Below are 27368 nucleotides of genomic sequence, written 5' to 3'. Positions count from 1 at the left end.
CCTGCAGTAAGAGCACATGTATAACCGTCATGTGGCCCGAAGAAAGATTTGAAAAACAGTATGCAAAGAGGCAGCTTTATATGTGCAGTATAGTATGACACAGCATGTTGATGGTGCTGCTTGTCACCTTGCATGACACTGATATACTGTAGCTAGCAGTTTACATGAAGTTCCTTCCAAACCCGTGTGGTTATTCTGAAATGACTTTAGTCAAAAAACAATATGATGTAAATTGTGACTGAAATATCACATCGAACAATTGTAACGGAAAAACCACGGTGACAACAATATGTTGCTATCAATCTCTTCCCTTTTAAGTAATCTTACAGTTTTCATCCACACCATAAATTTAGTTTATAGGTAATTGGCTGATTGGTTGATTTATTGGTTAGTGCGTAATTTGGTTGGTTGGTTGATTGATTGGTTGATTTGAGGTCCTAGCGTTAGCATGCATGCATGTGTACTCTAGGGCTCTGTCCCAAATGGCACCCTATTTCTTATTATAGTGTACTACCTTTGACCAAGACCCATAACGCTCTAGTCAAAAGTAGTGCACTATGTAGGAATAGGGTGCCATTTGGGACTCAGGCTATCACAATGTGATTGTGATTAAGGGCATTGATGTGGTCCACATCACTAGTGTACATCCAGGGAGCACGGTGTTAACGTGCAGATAGTTGTGCAACAGTGACGCATGCTGTTGACCATTGATTGTTCACTTTGTTGACCCCTCTTTCTCGCTCTCTGTCTCTCACCCATGCATATGCACAGACACACACACACACACACACATACGCACACACATGCGCGCACACACATACACACACACACACACTGGGCGTCTATTTCTCCAGACATGGCTGCAGAGCATCTGTTGGAGTGGCTAATGATGCGTGTTAGTACTTCAGTGCAGACAGGGTGTTTTGTCTCCCCTGATGAAGGTGAACACAAACAGAAAGAAGGCCATAGCACGCACACACCTCTGAAAAACAGCCCCAGCCACAGCGGTGTGGGCGGCACATGTTCCAGGTGGATCATGGGAAAAAAACAAGACTGGATGAGTTCAGCCGTTACCATGGCGACGCAGGTGGACAGCTGCTCATGCACCTAGGACACAGGGTTTAAAGTTGTTAAACGTTGCCGAGGTAGGAAAAAGGTTAAACATGTTGTTACCTAAATGGGGAACAGACCGTAACGTTCAAAGAACGGTCCCAAAATGTACAGCGGTGGGTTTGAGATCAAATGATCCCAAACAACATGTACAGTTGAAGTCAGAAGTTTACATACACCTTAGCCAAATACATTTAAACTCAGTTTTTCACAATTCCTGTATGTAATCCTTGTAAGAATTCCCTGTCTTAGGTCAGTTAGGATCACCACTTTGTTTTAAGAATGTGAAATGTGGGGACAAATGGGGACATGGAAGAAGGAGGCCTCTGGGTGACTCACCGAAAGACATGGGGAGTTATAAGCTTTGAATGGAGTTTATCAGAGTTCTCCACAGATCGTCGGGTTTTCAAAGGGATCGCTCCTCTTCCCTTTTTTGTTCCATCAACATGAAAAGGATTCTCTCTCGCCTGGAGCTTGTCTCGGATATTCATGAGAGGTCGACATTTTAAATCACAGGAAAAATGTCACGAGAGATTGTTTGTGGTAGTTGGCCAACTAGGCAAATAAAGTGGCCATCTTAACTATGAGTTTGCTGTGTGGTGGTTTTGGAGGTAAACTGGACATTTATGATACATGTTTTGAGCTGATATTGACCATGTTGGTGTACCATGAAGATGATGTAATAATGTTACTTGTTTGGTGTAAGAATCAAAACAAGACGAGGTTACATGAACTGAAATGTGGCAGAACTGAATTTATTTCCATTATTTAGTCTAATATTGCAGAAACCATTGTCACTGTTTCTATATTCGATTCCATCTCCGTGTTTATATCAGATTTTTTGTTCAGCTGTAACTGATAAACATCATAGCACAAGTAATGAACGGTTATTTTTAAATTCAAAGACAAATAGCAGTGAATCTTATTATTTCCAAACATTTGACAAGGACAATTTCTAATGAGCCATGAAATTATTTTCTCCAAATGAATTGAGCGGAACTGGCTTGCATGAATGCAATACTCATCTACATGTGTTTTGAACACGTTTTTCAGTGACATAATACTGTTCCATATTGTTTTCGTTGTAGCCTTTCAAATAGAGTTCAGACAAAAAAAAAAGATTGGTTTCTTTGTGTTTCTTGGTTGTCATTTGGATTTTTGTTTTGTATTCACATGGTTTTGACTCAAGAGAAATCACATAGCTAGACCCACGTCTTCAGATTTTGACGTGTTCTTCTATTGTACCTATTAGTACATTAAGTTTGGATGTCACATTTGATTGTTTTATTTTTCATGTTTAAATTCTCACAGACAGTATTTTAAGTGTGAGAAACAGTAGTATTTCGGGAATGTATTATCATTCTCACTGACAGTGCAGCACGTTTTTAGGGTTGCATTCATTAGTGCACACCGTGAAACGAAAAGGAGAGTTTCTAATTGGACAAGTTCAGGTAGTCCCTCTCCGTTTGCTTCCTAGTAAATACACCCCAGATTTCACTCAGTTGTAGGTCACACACAATCCCCCTTCCAGACCTGAGACTCATACCCATACAACTATCAATCAATCAACCAAATGTATTTGTAAAGCCCTTCTTACATCAGCTGATGTCACAAAGTGCTGTACAGAAACCCAGCCTAAAACCCCAAACAGCAAGCAATGCAGGTGTAGAAGCACGGTGGCTAGGAAAATCTCTGTAGAAAGCCCAGAACCTAGGAAGAAACCTAGAGAGGATCCAGGCTCTGAGGGGTGGCCAGTCTTCTTCTGGCTGTGCCGGGTGGAGATTATAACAGAACACAGCCAAGATGTTCAAATGTTCATAGATGACCAGCAGGGTCAAATAATAATAATCACAGTGGTTGTAGAGGGTGCAACAGGTCAGCACTTCAGGAGTAAATGTCAGTTGGCTTTTCATAGACGATCATTCAGAGTATCTCTACCGCTCTTGCTGTCTCTAGAGAGTTGAAAACAGCAGGTCTGGGACAAGGTAAGACGTCCGGTGAACAGGTCAGGGTTCCATAGCCGCAGGCAGAACAGTTGAAACTGGAGCAGCAGCACGACCAGGTGGACTGGGGACAGCAAGGAGTCATCAGGCCAGGTAGTCTTGAGGCATGGTCCTAGGGCTCAGGTCCTCCGAGAGAAAGAAAGATATAAACAGAGAGAGAAAAAGATAGAGAAAAAGAGAGAGAGAGAATTAGAGAGAGCATACTTAAATTCACACAGGACACCGGATAAGACAGGAGAAATACTGCAGATATAACAGACTGACCCTAGCCCCCGACACATAAACTATTGCAGCATAAATACTGGAGGCTGGGACAGGAGGGGTCGGGAGACACTGTGGCCCCGGCCCGACGATACCCCTGAACAGGGCCAAACAGGCAGGATATAACCCCACCCACTTTGCCAAAGCACAGCCCCCACACCACTAGAGCGATATCTTCAACCACCAACCAACTATCCTGAGACAAGGCAGATTATAGCTCACAAAGATCTCCCCCAAGGCACGAACCCAAGGGGAGACTACCCACACAGTACATCCTTTTTCACTGTGTGCCATTGTCATTACAGGCAGGTGTTTAAATTCTCTCCTCTCACCGTTACTGTACAAAGACAGTGGAGGAAGGGGAAGTGAGAGTCAGTCTGGAAGTGAAAGTGTTCTGAGGGGGGAATTTTGATGCCGTTAGGCAGTTTGAGATGTTTTTCCCTGCCACTTATAAAGTCACATGGCGACCATTGCTACAGTACACTCTGAGGGTTTGTGGGTGTCAGAAATGTGGCTTCTTCCAAAAGAAGGAAAGAGCAACATTGCCTGACAAAAACCATGTGGTTGAAATGTGTTACTCATGTTGTTATGGTGTTTAACAAGCCATTTATTCTAGAACAGCAGTAAAGTAGTAGTACTACTACTTTTAAAGTTCACTTTCACTACTTGTTTACTTATCTGCTCTAGTTCCACGCCAGTGGAGGTCAGTGACGTAAAAAAAAAAATCATGAGCATGACCTTATTTCTATTACAGCATATTGAATGACTCTCATTCATATTCCATTCACCCAGTTCAATGTAACATCGATAGATTTAGGCTACTACATGATACTTAAATTTTCCCTAGGCTACAACCTAGCCTATTAATGAAAGTTTACAATGTAGGTGCACACAGGTCAAGAGACAAATTTGAGGTGACAGACAGTGACACATGGACAGACAGTGACATTCAATACCGCCTTGAACAATCTTGCCTGCATCTAGCTGATATAGGGTGTAATCATTAGTCCAACAGTTGCAAACGAGAGTTTCTATTGGACAAATTCAGGTATGTTTCTCCCCATTTTGTTCCAGTTGCGTCCGTTTAATAAATGTTTTTCAACAGAATCGGCAAAATGAATACACCCCATATCACGAGTTCTTCACAGTTCACTTTCATAGCAGCCACGTTGTATTCCTTCTATGCGCTCTACTCCTCTTATCTTTTCCTTTCGCCTGTGGACTTCAATGCACAACACATCAGCTGTATGTGACCAGGCGAAAAAACCTTTCAAACCCAAACCGCTACACACAACCTACATCGTTGTCACCATATTAGCTAAAGCAACATCATAGTCAGCATAGCTTTCAGAACTAACGCTTTAGTAAACACGCTACAGTCATGCAGTAACGTTACTGTACAGTCATTAAGCATTTACACCGGCGGGCCCTGGTGGCAATAAATTAGCAGTACCAAAAGCTTACCTTGACTTGAAAGAGTTCCAGTGTTTTGTTGGATAGTCATAACCAGCTAGCTAACATAGCATCCCTCTGTTTGAGCAAGGTGTTTCAGTAGGCTGAACTAGCTAGCTGCATTTGCTAGCTAAGTAAGTGAAACTAAAAGTGAAAAAAAATGACAATCTCTATTTCTCTTTTGCTTCTCCTTCATTTTGGAAGAAATTGATTTGTTCAAAACTATTCAACTATTGTCTTTCTCTCTCTTTGATTCAACTATTCACCACATTTTATACACTGCAGTGCTAGCTAGCTTTAGCTTAGGCTTTCAATACTAGATTAATTATCTGATCCTTTGATTGGGTGGACAACATGTCAGTTCATGCTGCAAGAGCACTGATAGGCTGGAAGACGTACTGTGTAAGTTTATGGAAGACGGTGAGAACCATGAGCCTCCTGGGTTTTGTATTGAAGTCAATGTACCCAGAGGAGGACGGAAGCTAGCTGTCCTCCGGCTACACCATGGCGCTACCCTGCAGAGTGTTGTTGAGGCTGCTGTAGACGTTCTTTGCAAAATAGTTTGTTTTAATCAATTGTTTGGTGACGTGTTTATATTTAGTATAGTTATATCTAAAAATGCTATATTTTTTTATGATTTACAATTTTTTTTAAATTAATCACCCCCAAAAACATGTCGAAAAAAATACAAACATTATTTCCTCTTTTGATAGGCTTTCTTTCCTCAATCTTTTTTTAATCAAGGTAAAAAAACAACAATGTCAGTATAGCCTACAAAATAGCCTAGAGAGGGATGGGTGGATGAGACAACATTAGCATTCACCCACACGAGTGGTGTCTTCAAAGTTATGCTAATAAACGCTCTGCTGGACAAAATGATCCGTAATCAGCGACTTATCAACCACTCCATCAACCATGGAAATTCAGATTTTTGTGTGTGTGTTTTTAACTGGGTGGTGATTAGTATGTTCCACCATATCAAATTTAACTTTTGAGGCACAACTCAAATTAGATACATTTTTACATTTGACAACTTGAGTAGGCCAAATGGGATCGAGAAATCATTTGTGTGCATATTGAATCATCATCATCATATTTGTATGTTTTTGCTTCAGCACAAATAGCAACATTTAGCAACTGACATAAGCTGTCATAGCAACCTATGCATGCCACATGACAGATGGTATGACTCCTAATGACAGTCTTATGACAACCTTATGTATGGAGGGTTCAAGTAAATTGTTACCGATTTGCCTTGCAGAACTCTACGATATTGAAAGGACATTTTGCCCTGTTTGCCCTTGGTCTTTCTGTGTCAAGGGGCTCGGATGCCAAAACGATCGTTGTCGCCAAAATAGGCTATAACCCAAGGTGGATACAAGAGAAGCCTTGGCCTTTGGGGAAATGGACAGAGTCCCTGGCAACTCTATCTGCCTCATGTGGCTTTCAAAAGCGTTTCTGGCTTGGGCGTTAGTGCTCCTGGGGGGCTGGGAAACTAGAGGGGGGGATTCGGTGCCAGCAAACTGGGGTAATCCTAGCCTAGTTACTGGGAGTGGATTTCACTGGCCCAGCAGAAAACCCAACCCCAGGCTCCCTCAGTTCCAGTCGTCCCCAACAATGGGAAGAGGAGAAGGGAAGATGGAGGACGGTGCTTTGTCTGGGATGATGTATAGAGAAATACCTGAGTGAGCTGATAAAAAAATCTGGTCACAACACAGGAAGTATCGAAACCGCTGCCATGAAATTAACAAAAACAATACTGTAACTGAATGGTTGCTGGTTTGAATACCCGAGCTGTGAAAAACCTATCGATGTGCCCTTGAGCAAGTCACTTAACCCTAATTTGCTACAGGGGCACCGTACTACTATAGTTGAACCTGTAAATCAACACATTTCAATGCACATATGTGAGAATATAACATTTATTTATTTTTGGATACTCTTGGGCTGCAGCCCCAAAACTCATCATCTGTGAATTTTCCTATTCTGATCATGCCAGATGTAATACTTTTCTATTCACAAAATAGGAAGAATGCTTGCAGCAAAGGGTTTGTTGACAAACGCAGACTGAAATGAAAGTGCATACTGTATCATTTTGAGATGTAATTTATTTGTGATGTTTTTGTCAGAAAGCAAACTGGGACACGGCATCCATTTGATTTGAACAAAATAGTTGACCCAGATTTGACACACAAGTATGCCTGTGATGTTTGTTTTGTGACTCACGTCAGTTGAGTAATGTTTAATAATTAATATGAATTTATGATTAATGTTCTACTGCAAGGATCACTGCTTTCAAACAATAGAGTACGTCTATATGCACAGTCACACTATATCCCCTTATCAGGTAGGGTTTCAGCGACCATTCTTATCAATACTATTAAATCAAATGTACTTGTTTAGAAATGTTACCCAACAGCAAAAAGTCTGTTCTTGCCTATACATTGTAAAAAAAAAAAACATAATAATATATATATATATTCAACGTGCAATTGAAGGCAACCAGCTGCAATAGGATTGTGAGTTTGCTCAACAAAATAGCGTTCGTGTAGCGCTCGTCGTTGGAATGAGAAGAGGAGGACCAATGCGCAGCAAGTATCCATTTTAATAAGAATACTTGAACACTAAACAAAAACAATAAACCGACCAACGAACAGTCCTGTACGGTGAAGCAAAAACACAGCAAACACAGAACAGAAAATAATCACCCACAAAACACAATGAAAAACAGGCTACCTAAATATGGCTCCCAATCAGAGACAACGACTGACACCTGCCTCTGATTGAGAACCATAACAGGCCAAACACATAGAAACAGACAACCTAGACATACAACATAGAATGCCCACCCACATCACACCCTGACCAAACAAAACATAGAAACATACAAAGCAATCTATGGTCAGGGCGTGACAGTTCGTGCTGATTCAACACACAATTGTGACACAAGCAGCTGCAATAAGATTGTGAGTTTTCTCAACATTTGGACATATAGCTGAACAAACATACATTCTCAAGTTGACCTTTCTGTAAACTCAACTTAAAATTTTAGGTTGAGTGAACATACAATTCAACTTGTGTGTATTCAATGTATTCTACCTTATCTGCATATTTCCCAGAGTGCCTTGCCTTTTGAGTGAATTGTAGTTACCACCCATGATTGTATTTGTTAGTGACAGAGCCATGGTTGTTGTATTCAATTGTTTTCAGTACTGTAGCCTTCTCTAAGTGAATGTTATCTTTCAAATTAAACTCTTTGTGACAATACATTACATATAGCATAAGGCGGGTCCTAGTTACACCCTCACTCAGTGGTCTGAAACTTCTGGTACATTAATCCTGCAAATATAGCATAAGGCCTTTCTTTGGGGGCCTGGTTACACCCTAATACAGTGGTCTGAAACTCTGTGTACATCAAGCCTCCAATTCACATTATGCAGAATTGCAAATTCCTTTTGGAATCCAGCGAGAGGGAGGATATCCAGAAATTGGAACTTTTAATCAGTTTAGAAAAATATATGTTATTTATGTTTGTGTAGCAATAGATTAATCAACCAATCACATACAAGTACATACAAAAACACGGGTATTTGTGTTGAGCAAACATGAGTGTAATTTCACTCAACAAGCTTGTTGAAATTCAGCTTACTTCGAGCAGAGTTTGTTGAGTTCAACACACTTTAACATATTCAAATTGTTGTCCTAAAGTCCACTCAAATCGCATAATGACACTGATTAATCAGTATAGGTATATAGGAGGGAGGGGTGTGGGGGGAAAAAACTGTGAAAGTTGTCCACCCTTCTTCCCTCTTGGGTTCAAAGACAGCTGTTCCATTCTGTGCTGTCATGCTGCGGCGTATCCCATGCTAAATGAGCACCCTAAGCAGTATAACAGCTCCCTGCCTGCCCCCTGTCTAACCTTCTCTCTCTCCACACACCACACACACACACACACACACACACACACACACACACACACCAACACACACACACACACACACACACACACACACACACCACACACACACACACACACACACACACACACACACACACACCAAGTCCCCCCCATCTCCAAACAAAGCCTGAGGGACTCACAAGTCTGCAATTCCACCACTCTGACTTCCCACGCCAAAATCACAACAACAAGGTTCCGAGAACAAAATGCCCCCCCCCCCTCTTGACGCTGTCACTTGAGGCCAATTCCTTTCCCCTGATTGCCTCATTTTCAAAGTCTCTTTTTCCCGAACCATCTAATCAGCCCCAGCTACATTCTGCTTTCGATTTTGCTCCAAGAGCTCAGAGCGCAATAGTGGTAAGACAGAATGTGGAGGGAGCATTAGCATACGTTTGAAGCGCTATCATTTGAAGTAGAACATTATGCGTGGCTACAATTGGTTTACCTGGCACACCGCAAGGGTCTGTTTTAGTCACTCATATTTTGGGTTTGAATCAACTAGGATTTTACAGAAGGTTATGCCAAGGACATCAGGATTGCTGTAGGGATATTGCATGTCGCGCAATATTGTGCACATCCATACAACAATATGCTTTTAACATTGCAAAGCCTTTCTCACAGTTAGATATAAAATGACTCCTGTGCGCCAGAGGCACAGATAAATACAGTATTCACCACTCTGCAGGGTTATCTTAGGAGACTAATGGCAAAAACAATGAGAAACACTTCAGGAAGCTAACACTAAAAACTATGAGAAACACTTTAGGAGGCTAACGCTAAAAACAATGAGTAACACTTCAGGAAGCTAACACTAAAAACTATGAGAAACACTTTAGGAGGATAACGCTAAAAACAATGAGTAACACTTCAGGAAGCTAACACTAAAAACTATGAGAGACACTTTAGGAGGATAACGCTAAAAACAATGAGTAACACTAAAAACTATGAGAGACACTTTAGGAGGATAACGCTAAAAACAATGAGTAACACAAAAAACTATGAGAGACACTTTAGGAGGATAACGCTAAAAACAATGAGTAACACTAAAAACTATGAGAGACACTTTAGGGGGCTCACAATAACAATTATTAGAAACACTTCAGGATGCTAATGCTAAAAACAACAAGTAAGCTAACACTTGTTATCGGTTGATTTCTCTCTGTCCGATCAGTAACAGAGCAGAGCTAGAGAAACCACATGGATGCTGTATCATATCCTAATCTTGCCCCTTGTCACAAGATAAATGGCCTCTTCCCCCATTTCCCCAGTTAAGTGTGCATGACAGCGCTAAAAGAAATGTAGAGTAGGCTATAGGGAGGGATGAAGCCTAAATAGAGTTGGGATGAGGTCATCATCGTGCTGTCAGCCTGCTAATTAGCCATGCTTAATATAGTCCGTCAGAGAGAGGAAGCCATCTGGTCTGTCCTGCCACATCATTTTCAAACCTTTCTGCTCTCACTTTAAAAGGCTTTGCTTGTTTCCTGTTTTGGAAGGGGATCACATGTACTATAGAGGCTTCCCAGTGGATATGGGATAACATCATTGTTGTGAGAGGGGGCAAATGGGAAGACTGCATTAAAAACATATCAGACTTGTTTAGAGCTGAGTTTGCCAGCACCATCTGTGGTGGCGGCCCACAAATTGAGTTAGGGCAGGAAGCTAATGCACAGGGCGATCATGACCTCACTCGGTTACCCACAAGGCCTCTGTCCACCACTCCCATGTTGAAAATGATAACTGCAAGTGTGTGGCAGAGGTATGCAATACCTATGCAATATTCTGCACCCCATGCAATATTGATAACACTATGTATGCCTTATGCATGTTCTATTTTATGCATGCTCTATTCATGTCTCTATTCACATCCCATAGGGCGGCGCACAATTGGCCCAGTGTCGTCCGGGTTAAGGGAGGGTTTGGCCCGGGGTAGGCCTTCATTGTAACATAAGAATTTGTTCTTAACTGAGTTGCCTAGTTAAATAAAGGTTCAAGTCGGATGCATGCTCTATTCATCCTATGCATTCTTCTTTCAAGCCTTATGCACATTCTGTTCACTCCTTATGCATGCTCTATTCATCCTATGCATTCTTCTTTCAAGCCTTATGCACATTCTATTCACTCCTTATGCATGCTCTTATGCATGCTCTATTCATGCCTTATGCATGCTTCATTCATTCTATATCGTTGATTTATAATGGGTCAAACTGCACAGACGTGCCATGTGCTCCTCAGAAACCTGCTTGTCTAAACAGTCAGTGTTTAGACACAGTGTATAAAACATAAAGCGAAATTGAGAGCATAGGGTTCACACCCCTTGCACAACCACTCTGTCGACGACCCTGACACAGCTTGTTGTTGTTAAACCAGTTTTTCCTGGAAGAGCTCTTCAAGGGAAATTGTGATTGTCCTTGACACGGTACACAATGTTTGCTTTTTTCTCTGAGAGGAACAACAAGCAATTCATGTCTCAGAGAAAGGAGATGGCTGCAGGGGTGGAGGCGCTGGGGGTGGAGTCTTAAGAATCAGGTGATGGGTTACGTGTCCAAATACGGGCATGCTTCACTTTCAAATTAAAGGATGACTCTGGGATTTATTATATGCTCTGTTTGGCTGTGTTCCAGATGAAGATTTGGGGTGAGCCAGCACATTCAGTGAAGGGCAGTACCTTCAGGAATGTTCATGTCATTTTTTGTATATATATATTTTTTTGAATCACGATGTCCCCGGATATAGTGGATTAATGAATGTGCCACTTTTGTTAGTTTATTGCTTTGATTCTCACTAACATTTTAGATGCTCATTCTGGTAGGAATGTAGGGTACAGGCACCCACTGGCACTTACCCCACCCCAGCCATAACTCACCAAACCAGAGAAATCAAAGGATTACACTGAGTAAGACATAAAAGAAACAGAGAGAGCAGAAATGAAGATAGAGAGAGAGAGTGCCAGCAGGCCAGGCTAAGCATTGAGTCACTGATGAAGACACATGTCCACAAAACCTAAATGAGTTCCATGTATACCCACATCGCCTCAGCAGGCGCCCTGCTTCCCAGAAATGTTTGTTGTTGTGTGTGGCTGCTAGCGTTTTTTCTATAAGGTTTGCATTTGGTAACCTGTCGAGCGTCCGTGCTGGTCTGGTCATCAACCCATACTGTTTCTGCTGAGTCACAAAGCAACATCTCTCTCTCTTTCCCTCTCTTTCGCTCTCTGGCTTTGTCCCAAATGACACTCTATTCCCTACATAGTGCACTACTTTTGACCAGAGCCCGAAAGGCCCTTGTCAAAAGTAGTGCACTATGTAGGAAATAGGGTACCATTTGTAACATAACCACTCTCTTTTCTTCCACCAGGTTGTTTTCTTCTTTTGCCTCCTCTCCCACTCCTCCGTTTCACCCCGAGCCCCGGAGTGGGGTCAGAGTCTGTTTGTTCAGATGGTCAGTGTGAAGGGGACTTGAAAAGCCGGACATCACGTTGAACCCTTGACAGGGACTTGTGATTCTCGCCCCTCCACTTCACAGCATCTGACTGGTCCAAAAAGCCGACGGGTGCATCCCAAATGACAACCTCTTCCCTATATAGTGCGCAACCTTTAATGTCAAAAGTAGTGCACTATATAGGGAATATGGTGCCAGTTGAGACACAGACTTTGTAACAGGGAGATATGTGGGACATGTTTCACTTAAAAAGTGAACCATTTATGACAGGTCACGACAACTTAAAGTGCACCATATGACGTCCAACGTATCACTCTTAGGAAGCCATTGAGATTAAATCTCATTTCACAGTTCTTAGTGTAATAATGACGTTATTACTAAGTAATAGTTGTGTCAAGCGGGCATAACACAGTTATTACAGTTATACTACTGTCCATTTAGCTTTTTAAGTTTTATTTTGTATTACTTATTACAGAGTGTCATGTCAGCTGAAGTGTTTTTATCGTAATCTATCATGGCTAATCTGATGATAATGGTGGCGACACCTGTGTTGGAAACTATTCTAGGAGATAAGGAGCGGTCACGGGCTACTTGTCTGATGCGGTTGCAGTCTTAAAGAGCATGGTTGTTCTTCAGTGTCCTCTGCCCGTCTGGCTGTTCATCAAATGAAATGAGCTCATAAATCTCAATGACACGCCGCTCGGCAGGAAGTGGCAAGAAGCGAGGGGCCAAAACGTCTGGCTTTCAATACTGAGTTAGCCCAGGTAAAGGAATCCATCTAGGGGTTTTGGAGCACTCAACTTGCCTCAACATATTTATGGGTTGTGTAGCTGCAACCTTCTGTTAGAAGTCTTGCGTCTCCGTACGGGATTGAAAATTTCCACACAAATCAATATGATTAATTTGTCTTCTTTTTACATTGGTCGGGCATGTACGTTGGTTTTACCGTTACACTTCCATTGGAAGCTTTGTAAGTTTGGCCGGATATCGAACACGTTCAGTGAACGACACAACACTGTCCAGGAAATATTATTAACCACTCAATGTGGTTACAGTCGGTAACTTTTGGCAAAAGTATAATTTGGTTATTATCCAATTTGTGTCCAGATTTTTCAAACTCAAGAAAGTCCAGTTCCCACAATCCCCATTAGCTCTATGCAAAAGTGATTTATGGTTTCAGTGATGGAAAACGGCCATTTTATTATGCATACAAAGCCAGAAATAATAGCATGTTCCCTGAAATAAACTTAAAATAACAACTCTATTTGTTATTTTTATGATGAATGAGGAGGAACCTTAGCTCCTGAAAAATGAAGCTCTATTTCCATCTGTCTCATGTTTGTGGTTTCAATAAAAATCTCTTATCTTTACTGGGGGGAACCTTTGACCCCGCTGTTTGCTGGAACCTCTTCAATTTCTACCCGCATCAAAAACAAAATAACAGCTGTGTCGTATTTCTTAAACCCCGCAAAGCCCGACATTCTTGCAGTATTTATCTGTAGGGTGTATCCAAAGGTTGGAAACATTTCAAAGAACCCTATCATGTTCTACATTTCTCAGAGAACCAAAAATAGTTTGAGGCATAGAGATTGGGGATATTTGTCAAAAGCCTATTATATAAACAGTCTAAAATCTTCTCTGTCACACATGTCCCAGCCCTTGTATACAGCATATGTGTCGGAGTAAATATTTCCATCATGTTTTTTTACTCAAAATGTACCTTGGAGCGATGCGATTTGCCCAGTAAGATCAACACATACTTGTTTTATCAAGGACAACCATTCAACATTGTAACTCCTCATGAACACAAATGGTTACTTGAGATAGATTCCCTAGACTTATCACTTAAAGCTGTGCTCAGAGCAGGGGAGAACGACTTCCCCCTCTCATTGAAGTCATGGAAGTTCAAGGCCGACTGCTGTACTGCATGCATTGTTAGCAGAAAACTGGATCCCCCATTATAGTGAATGGGAAAATGGCAATCTTCGTGGTCAATCTTCTTGTAAAAAATAAATACAAATGTTTTGAAGACAGTCATGGTACCAATAATTGCTTTTAATACACCAGATGTATGTCCTGGAACCGACGTATTTTAAATCGCACACAGAAAAAGTTATTAGGATAATTTAGTTGCTAATGGCAGCCTGCAGTACACCGGTCAGCCTTCAACTTCAACTTCACTTCCTGGAATAGGGAAAGAGAAAGGGAAAGGGAGATACCTAGTCACTGAATACCTAGTCACCCAACCTGGATCAGAGAGGTTGGGGCTGCCATAATCAACATCCACGTCTTCGGCGCCCAGGGAACTGCCTTGCTCAGGGGCAGAACGATTCGATTTTTACCTTGTCAGCTCAGGGATTCCATCCAGCAACCTTTGGGTTACTGGCCCAGCAAATAGCTCAAACTCTGCATGTTATGTCATCTTAACCAACTTCATTTGGCTTCAATGCGCTATTTAGTCTTCACATAGGAATGAATGGTATCAGGTGATCGAGGGCTTTGTCCATTCATATATACAGTCATTGGCTCAGAGTCAATACACATCATCCAGGTTACCCATGGATGCACAGAAACCCATTTACAACAGGTTATCATAGAGATGGCATTGACTTTGTCATAATGGACAATAAATTGGTCTCGTTCAGGTGACAAGGCTTCACAACACCGAGATAACCATCTGTTCAATGACAGAGAGACAAATCAAACAGTACTGTGAGCCGCTCACAATGCCATGTCCACCTTTTCTATCCATCTTGACCTTCCATAGTGGTAGTGTAACAGTATAACTTTAGTACGTCCCCTCGCCCCGACGCGAACCAGGGACCCTCTGCACACATCAACAACAGTCACCCACGAAGCGTCGTTACCCATCGCTCCACAAAAGCCGCGGCCCTTGCAGAGCAAGGGGCAACACTACATCTAGGTTTCAGAGCAAGTGACGTAACTGATTGAAACGCTAGTAGCGCGTACCCGCTAACTAGCTAGCCATTTCACATCCGTTACAGTAGGAAGAAATCAATTCCATGTAAACTCAGCAAAAAAAGAAACGTCCCTTTTTCAGGACCCTGTCTTTCAAAGATAATTCGTAAAAATCCAAATAATTTCACAGATCTTCATTGTAAAGGGTTTAAACACTGTTTCCCATGCTTGTTCAATGAACCATAAACAATTAATGAACATGCACCTGTGGAACGGTCGTTAAGACTAACAACTTACAGACGGTAGGCAATTAAGGTCACAGTTATGAAAACTTAGGACACTAAAGAGGCCTTTCTACTGACTCTGAAAAACACCAAAAGAAAGATGCCCAGGGTCCCTGCTCATCTGCGTGAACGTGCTTTAGGCATGCACCATGGAGGCATAAGGACTGCAGATGTAGCCAGGGCAATAAATTGCAATGTCCATACTGTGAGACGCCTAAGACAGCGCTACAGGGAGACAGGACGGACAACTGATCATCCTCGCAGTGGCAGACCACGTGTAACAACACCTGCACAGGATCAGTACATCCGAACATCACACCTGCGGGACAGGTACAGGATGGCAACAACAGCTGCCCGAGTTACACCAGGAACGCACAATCGTTCCATCAGTGCTCAGACTGTCCGCAATAGGCTAAGAGAGGCTGGACTGAGGGCTTGTAGGCTTGTTGTAAGGCAGGTCCTCACCAGACATCACCGGCATCAACGTCGCCTATAGGCACAAACCCACCGTTGCTGGACCAGACAGGACTGGCAAAAAGTGCTTTTCACTGAGTCTCACCAGGGGTGATGGTCAGATTCGCATTTATCGTCAAAAGAATGAGCGTTACACCAAGGCTTGTACTCAAGAGCAGGATCGATTTAGAGGTGGAGGGTCCATCATGGTCTGCGGCAGTGTGTCACAGCATCATCGGACTGAGCTTGTTGTCATTGCAGGCAATCTCAACGCTGTGCNTGAGTGGAGTGGAATGCTGAGAGGAGAACGGGAGGCCTTTCCTCCTCCTCCCTCCTGAGTTTCCCCCTCCACTTTTCACTACTTTCTCACTCAGTTGTTCAAAATGGAGGATATTTGAATTGCACCCTTTACAACTTTTCATGTGTACCATATTTCACTGCAAGGTGCTATTTACTTGACGTGTTTCGTTGTTTGGTTTGGTTATCGATATTAGTAGATATAATGGAAAGGGTGGATGGATTGCAACATAAACCAAAACAAAGATGGTCATCGATGKTGGTGATATAGTCATAAACTCAGCAAAAAAAGAAWMGWCCCTTTTTCAGGACCCTGTCTTTCAAAGATAATTCGTAAAAATCCAAATAACTTTACAGATCTTCATTGTAAAGGGTTTAAACACTGTTTCCCATGCTTGTTCAATGGACCATAAACAATTAATGAACATGCACCTGTGGAACGGTCATTAAGACACTAACAGCTTACAGACGGTAGGCAATTAAGGTCACAGTTATGAAAACTTAGGACACTAAAGAGGCCTTTCTACTGACTCTGAAAAACACCAAAAGTAAAATGCCCAGGGTCCCTGCTCATCTGCGTGAAAGTGCCTTAGGCATGCTCCAAGGAGGCATGAGGACTGTAGATGTGGCCAGGGCAATAAATTGCAATGTCCGTACTGTGAGACACCTAAGACAGCGCTACAGGGAGACAGGACGGACAACCATGTGTAACAACACCGGCACAGGATTGGTACATCCAAACATCACACCTGCGGGACAGGTACAGGATGGCAACATCAACTGCCGGGTTACACCAGGAATGCACAATCCCTCCATCAGTGCTCAGACTGTCCGCAATAGGCTGAGAGAGGCTGGACTGMGGGCTTGTAGGCCTGTTGTAAGGCAGATCCTCACCAGACATCACCGGCAACAACGTCGCCTATGGGCACAAACTCCCCATCGCTGGACCAGACAGGGCTGGCAAAAAGTGCTCTTCACTGACGAGTCGCGGTTTTGTCTCACCAGGGGTGATGGTCGGATTCGCGTTTACACCGAGGCCTGTACTCTGGAGCGGGATCGATTTGGGGGTGGAGGGTCCATCATGATCTGGAGCGGTGTGTCACAGCATCATCGGACTGAGCTTGTTGTCATTGCAGGCAATCTCAACRCTGTGCGTTACAGGGAAGACATCCTCCTCCCGCATGTGGTACCCTTCCTGCAGGCTCATCCTGACATGACCCTCCAGCATGACAATGCCACCAGCCATACTGCTCATTCTGTGCGTGATTTCCTGCAAGACAGGAATGTCAGTGTTCTGCCATGGCCAGCGAAGAGCCCGGATCTCAATCCCATTGAGCACATCTGGGACCTGTTGGAGGGTGAGGGCTAGGGCCATTCCCCCTAGAAATGTCCAGCAACTTGCAGGTGCCTTGGTGGAAGAGTGGGGTAATATCTCACAGCAAGAACTGGAGAGATGAGGAGGAGGACTGAGGAGATGCACTGCAGTACTTAATGCAGCTGGTGGCCACACCAGATACTGACTGTTACTTTTGATTTTGACCCCCCTTTGTTCAGGGACACATTATTCAATTTCTGTTAGTCACATGTCTGTGGAACTTGTTCAGTTTATGTCTCAGTTGTTGAATCTTGTTATGTTCATACAAATATTTACACATGTTAAGTTTGCTGAAAAAAAACTCAGTTGACAGTGAGAAGACGTTTCTTTTTTTGCTGAGTTTAGATATAGAATAATGTTTTGCATGAATCAGAACGGATTTTGTCATTGTTTGTTTGCGTTGGTTGAAGCTGTTGCCAATGTACATGTTGACATTGGTGTCAAAACATCTCAAAACATAATAGGTATCATTAAACTTAGCATTGGCTAATTCAACATGCTCAAAGTGCTGACTAATTCACCAATCTCTCAATGGTCATTAAGTGCCGCCTATACAGTATCATTACACTGGACCACCGGACCACTTGTAGGCCAGATGGAAATCCATAATTATCCTGCCTTATAGAGAGATATAGCTATTAGTCTAATTTCCTATAGTTACCTGACATCTGACCAAGACATTTTCAATCAGGCAATCTTTCAATCAGCGGTAATAACCAGGTTAAATGGTCAGTGTTCTGATGGCAGATGTGCCATTCCGCTAGTAAATCGAGCACCATCTTGTCTTTGACCCTTTACACTCGCGAAAAAGGATGTAAGCCAGCAGGGGAAGAAGAGAAGAAAAAGGGGGATGATAGAGGAGAGGAGAGGTGGTGGATTGCCAGCTGAGTCCACAAACGTGTTAGGATGGGCCCGAATAAGATAAAGCATAGGAATTTCTCTCTGTGTCATTTTCATAACATCTACTAGCGAGGCAGTCAGTGGAGGAGAGGCGGTTTATTTTGAGGGACCCGTGTGATTTTGCCAGCCAAGTGACAGAACAGAGAACAGAGTGAATGTTATTATCGGGAATTCTCAAAGCGACAAAACTAAAGCACTGCTCCGAGTGCTCTGTTTGACTTTGACCGCTCAAATACGTCTGGCAATCCAGCTAATGCTCCTGAGGGTATGAGTTTTTTTTTTAACAACGATGCAAGGGCAATCTAAAGTACAACACKTTTGTCTATAGTTATACCAAAATAAGGCAACAAAATATCTGCTTGTTTCAATCGAAGGTGTATGAATGAACAAACATGTATAGATGTTGCGATAGCTTTTTCGCATCGACCATTAGATGTTGCAAAATGTTCATTGTTACGTGTCCTCATTTGAGTCATTTCATAAATAGGGGAGTATAACTGATTCTGTTCCAATACTGTCAGTAGATATATTAGAGACATATGATACTGTATCACAGTAGATATATTAGAGATACAGTATATTACTGTACATTATCTCAAACAGACAGTTGTATGTCTCCGGAARRGGGGGGGGGGGGGGGGAAGCAGGAGCCTTACAGAACCTATGAAGCCTCCCGTCTGAATCATCACATTTCCATTGGCAGAAATCTCCATCTGATTAAAGAGTGGCCATGCCACCTTTTGACAGTGGCGATTCAACATGGTGCCAAAGCCCTAAGTCCTTCTAATGTGATAAAGCGTGTCCAAGTCAAGCAGTATCTTCACAGATGTCAGTGTAGCGGGTCTTCCAAGACACCCATAAAAGCAACATCTGAAGTGCATACTGGCCCATCATGGGGGGGATGTCAGTTTGGGGAGGGTGGGATTGCTGATCTCCTGAATGTATTGCCTGAAAGCTATCTAATATGGATGCCGTAACAGACAGCTTTGAAGTCAAAGGGGGGCTGGTGATATGGTAAGCCTTGCTTAAATCCCTAATTTATTTTTGGTGTCATGGAGATTTTGATAGTGTCTCTTTAATATGGGCTCATCATACACTTGCCAAAAAGGAAATATTGAGTACAACTGTGTACAACTGTAGGTGGTTTTCATTTCATTTGGGATATGTCTAAGGACAGCCAATGATTCGAATGCAAATAAATATATTCCCTTGTTGTGTTTCACGGTTGGTTTATCCCAAACGCCCAGCAATCGGAGACGTGGGTTGTCTTTCGCTGTGGCCTTGGTGGAGATCAACTAGTGCCAAGGAAAGCTAGAGCCTTACTGTTGCCATGGAAATGACTCGGGTCCACAGGCAGAGAGCAACAGTGCCTGTCTGTCAGCAGATCATGCCAACTGGTGGCTGAGCATTCAAAATGGCTGCCTATTTAGTTGATCAATGTCAGGGTCTAGAGCAGGCCTGGGCAATTCCAGTCCTCTGGGGCCTGATTGGTGTCACACTTATCCCCCATCCATAGCAAACACACCTGATTTAAACTAATTGCATTTTTAACTGAAGATCATGATTAGTTGATTATTGGAGTCAGGTGTGTTAGCTGGGGCTGGGGTAAAAGTGTGACACCAATCAGGCCCCAGAGGACTGGAGTTGCCCAGGTCTGGTCTAGAGAGACGTTTGTCTCGCTTGAAAAAGACAGGTCAAGAAATGAACAGTATTGTGAGATCATTTTGTTTTTATGGTTTGTTCTGGTGCTAATTTCTACGTAGTTTTACTAATGAGAGAAAATAGAAACAGCTACCACCAAATGTCATAGTATTTTGATTTGATGGCAAAGTTAAAGCTGCAATATGTAACCTTTTGGGTGACCTGACCAAGTTCACATAGAAATGTGAGTGTTATAGATATGTCATTCTCCTTGAAAGTAAGTCTAAAAAGCGGTAGATCTGCTCTGTGAGCTATTTCTATGCTTTCGGTCTTAAGTTTCGTTTTACTTCTTTAACTTTTGGTTTTGTACACCAGCTTCAAACAGCTGAAAATACAATATGTTTGGTTTTATTTCACAGAGGTGTAGATGGTCCAATGATTTTGTACGCTATACTTGCTTGTTTTGTCACATAAAGATAAATTAGGCGAACTATCGAATTTTAGCAACCAGGAAATGGCTGAACGATTTCTGCATAGTGCATCTTTAACTCTGAGGTTAGCATAAAATGCTAAAGAACTTGAATGAGATATCAGTTTGTTAGAGCAAATTGGTGTTGGGCCGTTTTACATGAAGCCAAACATATGAGATCACGGCTATTATGTTGATGAGATAATAATGGCAGGTGAGCTGTAATCTTTGGAGGAACAACATACCTGATGCTATCTCATCATGACACTGCCCTGTGTGAACCATGTGAGAACCTCCAGTGGGTGTCCATGATAAAATTTCACACCGGCCTTTGTGGGCGTTACGTATAACACTCACCACTTGAAACCCTCCGACTGCCACTTCAGCTCTATCTCTCCCAAGCTACTCTACCATTGCTGCATATATTTATTTTCTGGTAAGACTAAACAAAGCATTTGAAACAATAATGGGCACTCTCCTATGTGGCATAGTTGGTTCAAAGCAATTTAAAAATAGGCACTTGTTGTGTTTGAGTCGGAAATTTGATCTGGGAACTGCTCATTGTTTTGGTTCGGCTTTGTCTTACTTCAACTAAAGAGAAGAATGAAGGTTTTTGAAATGGAGCCACAGCTACTCTAATCCCCAAGAGAATTTCAAACATTACTGACATGTGAAAGATGCTTCCGATCCCATTTGTAGGCCACACACACAGACACGGATCCACACACTTATGCACACACACACCTCCACCCCTTTCTCTGACAACAAAGTACGCTCAAAGCGTATGATCACTTTGAAAGGCAATCATCTCTTGTCCAAAACACCCGAGCCAACAGACTGTCACTAACAACTGCTCTAAATATGTCACAGATCATCTTCTATCTCATCACTTATTAAACATTTAGAGTGGAAAAAAAGGAGACCACAGAGATGTCTTACTCATGCGCCACGTTACGCACCACTGGCGTGGACTGATTATGTCAGACTTGTAGGAGAAAAAGAAGAGACAACTATAATAAGCTCTCCTTACACGACTGGCTGCCCAGCTGAAGCGAGGGGACGTGGAATATGTCATCGCTGCCCGGTGGAGGGATCAGGTGACCTTGCTTGCCGTCTCGGCAGGAAGGGAGGAAAAGTTAATGTGTTCACGCGACGACGTCTAGGTTTCCCCCCCCGATCCGTCTCGCCTTTCATTGGTTAATTATTAAGTGTGGGAAAAAGAGGCTTGTATATCAAAGGGCATGGTAAGGTCTATAAATGTGTGTTCGGGACCCATTGTGTTGCTGGGGAAGATTTGGGTTTCGCTCAGGGTTTGTTTGTGAAGGAGGGTGCCCTATGTGGATCACTGTGTGTCCATAGCCCTGTACACACTCAGGTTGTACAACTGATGTACAACGCATTTGATGGTTGTGATACAACTGATATGTTTGTGATACAACAGAGTTTGTCTGCTCAAAAGTGTTTATCAAACTATTGTACGGTATCTCCAATTATCTTTGTGCAGAAAAACTCTCAGCTTTATCACAACCCAATGTGTCAAATGTGTTGTACATTAGTTGTACAACCTGAGTGTGCACGGGGCCCATGTGCGTGAGAGAGCGCATGCCTAGGGTTTCTATCGAAACAATGCCTCAGCGATGACGGTGCGAATTGTACTGTACTGTACCTGGGAGGCCTTGGGTAGTATTGCTGTCCACATTGTTCGAGACAACTATGCTACTTGTAACTCAACTACACTCCCATTGAGCACGAGAGCCACACCTCTCACATTTGATCTCAGCTTCCCAAAGCTATCAGTTTGCCGTCACACAGACACGCACTTACCGCAAGAGGTTGGTGGCACCTTCATTGGGGAGAGCGTACCCGTGGTAACGACTGAAGCGGAATCAGTGGAAAGGTATCAAATACGTCAAACACGTGGTTTCCATGTGTTTGATGCCATTCCATTCGCTCCGTTCCGGACGTTATTATGAGCCGTCCTCCCCTCAGCAGCCTCCACTGACACTTCCAGTATCTTTGCCATAAAGGCCAATGAGACGGAGGTTCTTCTTCTTCATCACCAGTGATAGGTAAAAGACCTTTAGGTCTCACATGTTTTGCATCTAAATGGCCTGAAGAGGCTGCCTCACCTCATATCCCCGCCTTCATCTCCATTCATCTGAAAACCCAGAATAGGTAAAAGCAACATTGTGGGTGTCTATATTGTGAATTTGTTTTCACCTCTCCAGTTCTTTCATGTCTGTTCAGGTAAAGGGAAGACGAGGGGGAGAGGTAGTTTTTTTTTGGCCTATTGCGATGCACCCATTGTTTCACTTGTCCAGAGCTTTTAGTTTTATTGGACAGGAGACAAGGAGAGAATTCTGTGTAAAACTATTAGGAAGTAGCCAAAGAGGTGTAAGGATGCTTTCTCTTTAGTGGCTGTTTTGTGCAAAGGTCCACTGGAGAGAACCACATGGGCCATAGGTAGAACATGGTAAGTAAAGCCTTGTCGTGCAACAATCATGGAGACTTCATTATGCATCTGCTTCTGTAWACAGATTGTACGGCATGTTGATTGACTCATGCCCAGCGGCATATGGAACCATTTTGTTTCTCATATCATTTGCTTACAGTTGATAAAAAATGTTTCGGTTTTTGATCATTTGCCATGTCATGTTTACCAAAATGTACACACATTCCCAGTGGCCCCTTGAACATTTTGTTTCTCATATGATTTGATTAGTGCACCATTTACATTTAACAGCCACCCATGTAGTTCTGTTATTGTTAGAAGCACTGGTGCAGCGAGGTTGTGCTTTTCTAATCTTTATGATCTGTAACTGAACAACAAGGCGGCTTTGTCAGGGGCTTATACAATACTTGTGATAAAGTTATAAGGTGACATTACAATAAGGTACCCTTTACAAAGGGCACCATCATGTAAAGTACTAACATGTATAATTCTCCCATTTTAGGTAGATATGGCACCACATTAACACAGGATGGCTCAGCCCACAGAAGAACGCTGTCATTTTTCATCATGCCCCAAATTGATTGGTATCTACAGGATTTATTGAAGAGCAAAACAATTCACAAGACCTCAAGGTTCTTCAATTCAACTTTTTTTTATTTAACCTTTATTTAACTAGGTTAAGAACAAATTCTTATTTACAATGACGGTCTACCAAAAGGCAAAAGGCCTCCTGCAGGGACGGGGGCTGGGATTAAAAATAAAAATAAATARAATAAAAATATATGACTATCTGGTATGTACTGATATGGGGCCAACTGGAGTTAGTTATATCTTTCACATTGAGGCCCTCAAGGTCGACATTTTCTATTCAGTCCTCCCCATTCTAGCCACTCAGCATTGTGGAGGTTATTTGATCTGCCGGGGGACAGACACAGATACAACCTGGCTGGGAGGCCACATCACTGATTCGTGGGGCGTTGTCTTGGCACAAACACAGTCCAACAGTTGTCTGTCCACATTCTCTTTTTCTTGCCATGAATTGCCTGACTAATGAATCGGACTGCTGACTGAGTTTGTTTCCAATTCATCCCCTTTTTTTTGTTGCACATTTTTTTGTTGCACTTTTTTTTGTTTGCAAAATGCGTGACGTAACTAACTCGATAGTGGCGATCGATTTGTGTCGGTGGTCGCAAACCAGAAAAGGCGGTGAAAATGACACACTTCTCCTCTCACGTTTTAATTACGACCAAAAGGTTTTGTTTGAAAACCGCAGCCTGACAACTCCGTGGCCGAACTATCTGTAGAATTTCACCAGGCAATTAACATGTTGACAGATCCTGAACGAGCGAGAGACTCTGGACTCTGGAGCAGACACACCTGAGAAGCATTATTCATTGCCTGGTTGTTATTTACATAAACATGTCACAGGAGAGTTGGTTGTGATTGATAATGGAGAAGTTCCAGAGGTAAAGGCACAAAGCATCTGGTATTTGGTTGAGTGGGGAGGTCACTGGGGCCATTTAGAGTCTAAAATGGGAGTCCGGTTTGGGCGAACTCGACTGACCTTGCTTAAGTCCAGAGAACTGGTGAGACCACATGTTTAAAGTGTTTAAGGTGTAGTATCAGTCATCTAGTTGAAATTTAGAGAGTGAACAAATGTGAACCATGAGGAAGACCGGTGTTTAATTGAATTGCATGTTTTATGGTTGGTGTATTTTGACTGGTTATCGGGCACATTCCTGTTGTCTGGTCATAACATTCAAATTGAGTTGATTAGATAGGAATCTGGGTGTGTTGTTCCTGCATTTTGTTTTCACTGTAAGAACATAACTGTTACCAAATTCAATGTAAATACTCATTGGAAATATCTGCAATTTGTCTTTAGACTGTCACAATACATGTATTTAAAATATAGGGGGTGGGAAATATGTTAACATAGTGTGTAATTTCTTAGGTTTCTGGCTGTAATGCTCAGGACCTGAAGTTAACAGGGTGGCGGATGCTCTACATTGCATTCTGTCAAACCGCCTTTCCATCGCCACAACCTGGACTGAGGCAGAGCATAAGGCCTGTTTCAGGGACTTGTTTCTGAAGACCATTCTTCACAGTAAGTTTTGATATTATTAAATGTGTTACATTTGTTTTCTCAACTTTCAAGTCAATTCTTAAACTCATGTGTAAGACCTTGTGCTATTCAAATCGAATGCAATGTTCTTTCTTTGTGTACAGAAGCCATTCGGAAGAACCTGCAACCCAAGATGCCATGGATAAGGGGGTCCAGATTCAGATCACCCTTTAGCTGAAAGGGGCCTCCGATTGAGAAGGCGGCGGACAGGGGAGAGGGATCCGCTGCAGTGAGGGTCAGCATCAAGTCTCGGACCACCTATCTCAAAACCAGCCTCTACCCCCAAGCCACAAGACTGATCCAACAGCTGAGCCCTGGGCTGACTCCTGCACCCTACCACACACTTACCGTTTATTCATATTCTGTACACACTTAAATCCCTTTAGTCTACCGGACCAATGAAATAGTTATGTTACCTAACTGCATTATGTAGATATACTTTCATTCTAATTCTATGCTGCTACTGCACTGTAGTTATTCCACTCTAAGCACGTGGGCAAAACAATGTCCATACTATATGAATGTAGGCTATTTTGGTTTTTATCTTAAGGCTATTTTGGTTTGATCTTATTCTTATTTACATCTTATTTTCTTTGATCTGCATGCTTCTTTTTGCACTTGTTTTTATTGTTTCATTGTTAGTACGTACACATGGTAAAGGAACTATGACACATTGATTGCAGTCAGTTTTGCACTGTGTGAGAAGCCTATCTGTATTATTGTTCTTTCAAATGGACATGGCATCCAATCTAGCTTAAATAATAAAAGTAAATAAAATAAATAAGTGGAGAAAGGGAGTAGGCACACCGCTGGCTTGATGCTGAAAAAGTGCCGTGCCTCCGGCTGTCAGCTGTAGTGTCGCCGGTCGGGAGAAGGGCGGGTGAAGGGCGGGTGAAGGGCGGGTGGGCTGTGTGAGGAAAACGACACTTGAACGGCAGGAGCACGGCTGCCGCTTGACTAAGTGGCATATCGCGGGTGCCCCATGAGGCGATGGGTACTCTGGAGGGACGCCGGCCTCCCGATTGCTCATTGCTAACTGGGTTGCAAAGTGCAAATAAATGTTAATTCAGGTTAGGGGGAGTTCCCACTTGAATTTGATTAAAAGGGCAGTGAATTCGCTCCTACTTTCAGAACTTGTTAGCAAGCTCCTGACACACATCAAGTGTAACCACTTTAAGTCTCATTTAGTCAATAGTCATTTGCTCTGTGTTATTATGTAATGTATCATATATTTCATGTACACTGTAATAGTTTAGTGTCAATTATTTCACGACTAATAAATCCTATTAGTGAGTGAATGTATCCCTTGTTTTACAGAGTAACACTTTGACTCTCTGTTCATAATCTATGTTCATAATCTATGTTCATAATCTATGTTCATAATCTATGTTCATAATTTAGTAGGTCTATTGGTAAATATAATYCACAATACACATAGCGTACATGCTTGTCCTCTAACTATGCATCTCTGAGCTAAGGTTAGATCAATCATTTAATGCCAAGACGTAGATCGCAAGTTATTAGCTCTTTTGGTCACGTGTAACTTCTAGTATTCCGAGTGGTGATGCAAGGCTTGCTACCTTAACAAGACCCAATGAATAGGCCTATGGACCTATAGTTTTTATTCACCTAATAATGGAGTCAGATTGATGAATGTAGTTTATTATAGTCAACATCGTTTTCATTCAACTACAGTCAGAAATATTGATTGTTTACATAAGAGGATGTAAATAATAACACAACATCTCAATTTAAAGCCAAGAAACGGCAACATATTGTTGAAGTTGGTGTATGTTGTACTTGGCTCTTCCTGTGCTGTGGAGGTGTGGAGACCAGCAACTTAAGAGCGTTCAATGGCGCTTGTTAGAGACCTATATTGTTGGTGTGTCTATTTAGTGTTCGGGTAGGTTTAAAAACTAACCAAAACAAGCTAAATTTAAACAAGAAGGGTCCCGACCCTTGTGATACACCACTCTAAACAAAGTCATAGGATAAAAGTGTCCCCTGTCGCCTCTTTACTGTCAACACTCTGATGTGACTTCCTTTTTCATAAATAACATTGTTTTGACCATGACTTTACAAAACAACCTCCAATGTCACGTCTCCACACATTGGTCGATGTGATTTACTTTTAAATCTGACTCACCCCGGGGAATGATTGACTTTCCTTGCTTGTGTTAAGCTCTCTTTTTTCACCCTGTTAGCAATGTGTACTCCTCCATGCTGCAAGCTGC

The 27368-nt window shown here is 42.4% G+C and overlaps 1 long non-coding RNA gene across 1 annotated transcript; it reads right to left on the bottom strand.

Moving 5' to 3' along the window:
- Window positions 1-1849: 1849 nt before the first annotated feature.
- LOC139023448 (uncharacterized) lies at window positions 1850-27368 on the bottom strand. The gene is made up of 2 exons (XR_011474572.1): window positions 27281-27368; window positions 1850-3239 (listed from the first exon to the last, which is right to left on the bottom strand). It is a non-coding gene; the product is annotated as an uncharacterized lncRNA (long non-coding RNA).

Source organism: Salvelinus sp. IW2-2015, linkage group LG1, assembly GCF_002910315.2.
Source record: "Salvelinus sp. IW2-2015 linkage group LG1, ASM291031v2, whole genome shotgun sequence".
Lineage (NCBI taxonomy): Eukaryota > Metazoa > Chordata > Actinopteri > Salmoniformes > Salmonidae > Salvelinus > Salvelinus sp. IW2-2015.
This window is presented reverse-complemented; position numbering and strand designations above follow the sequence as displayed.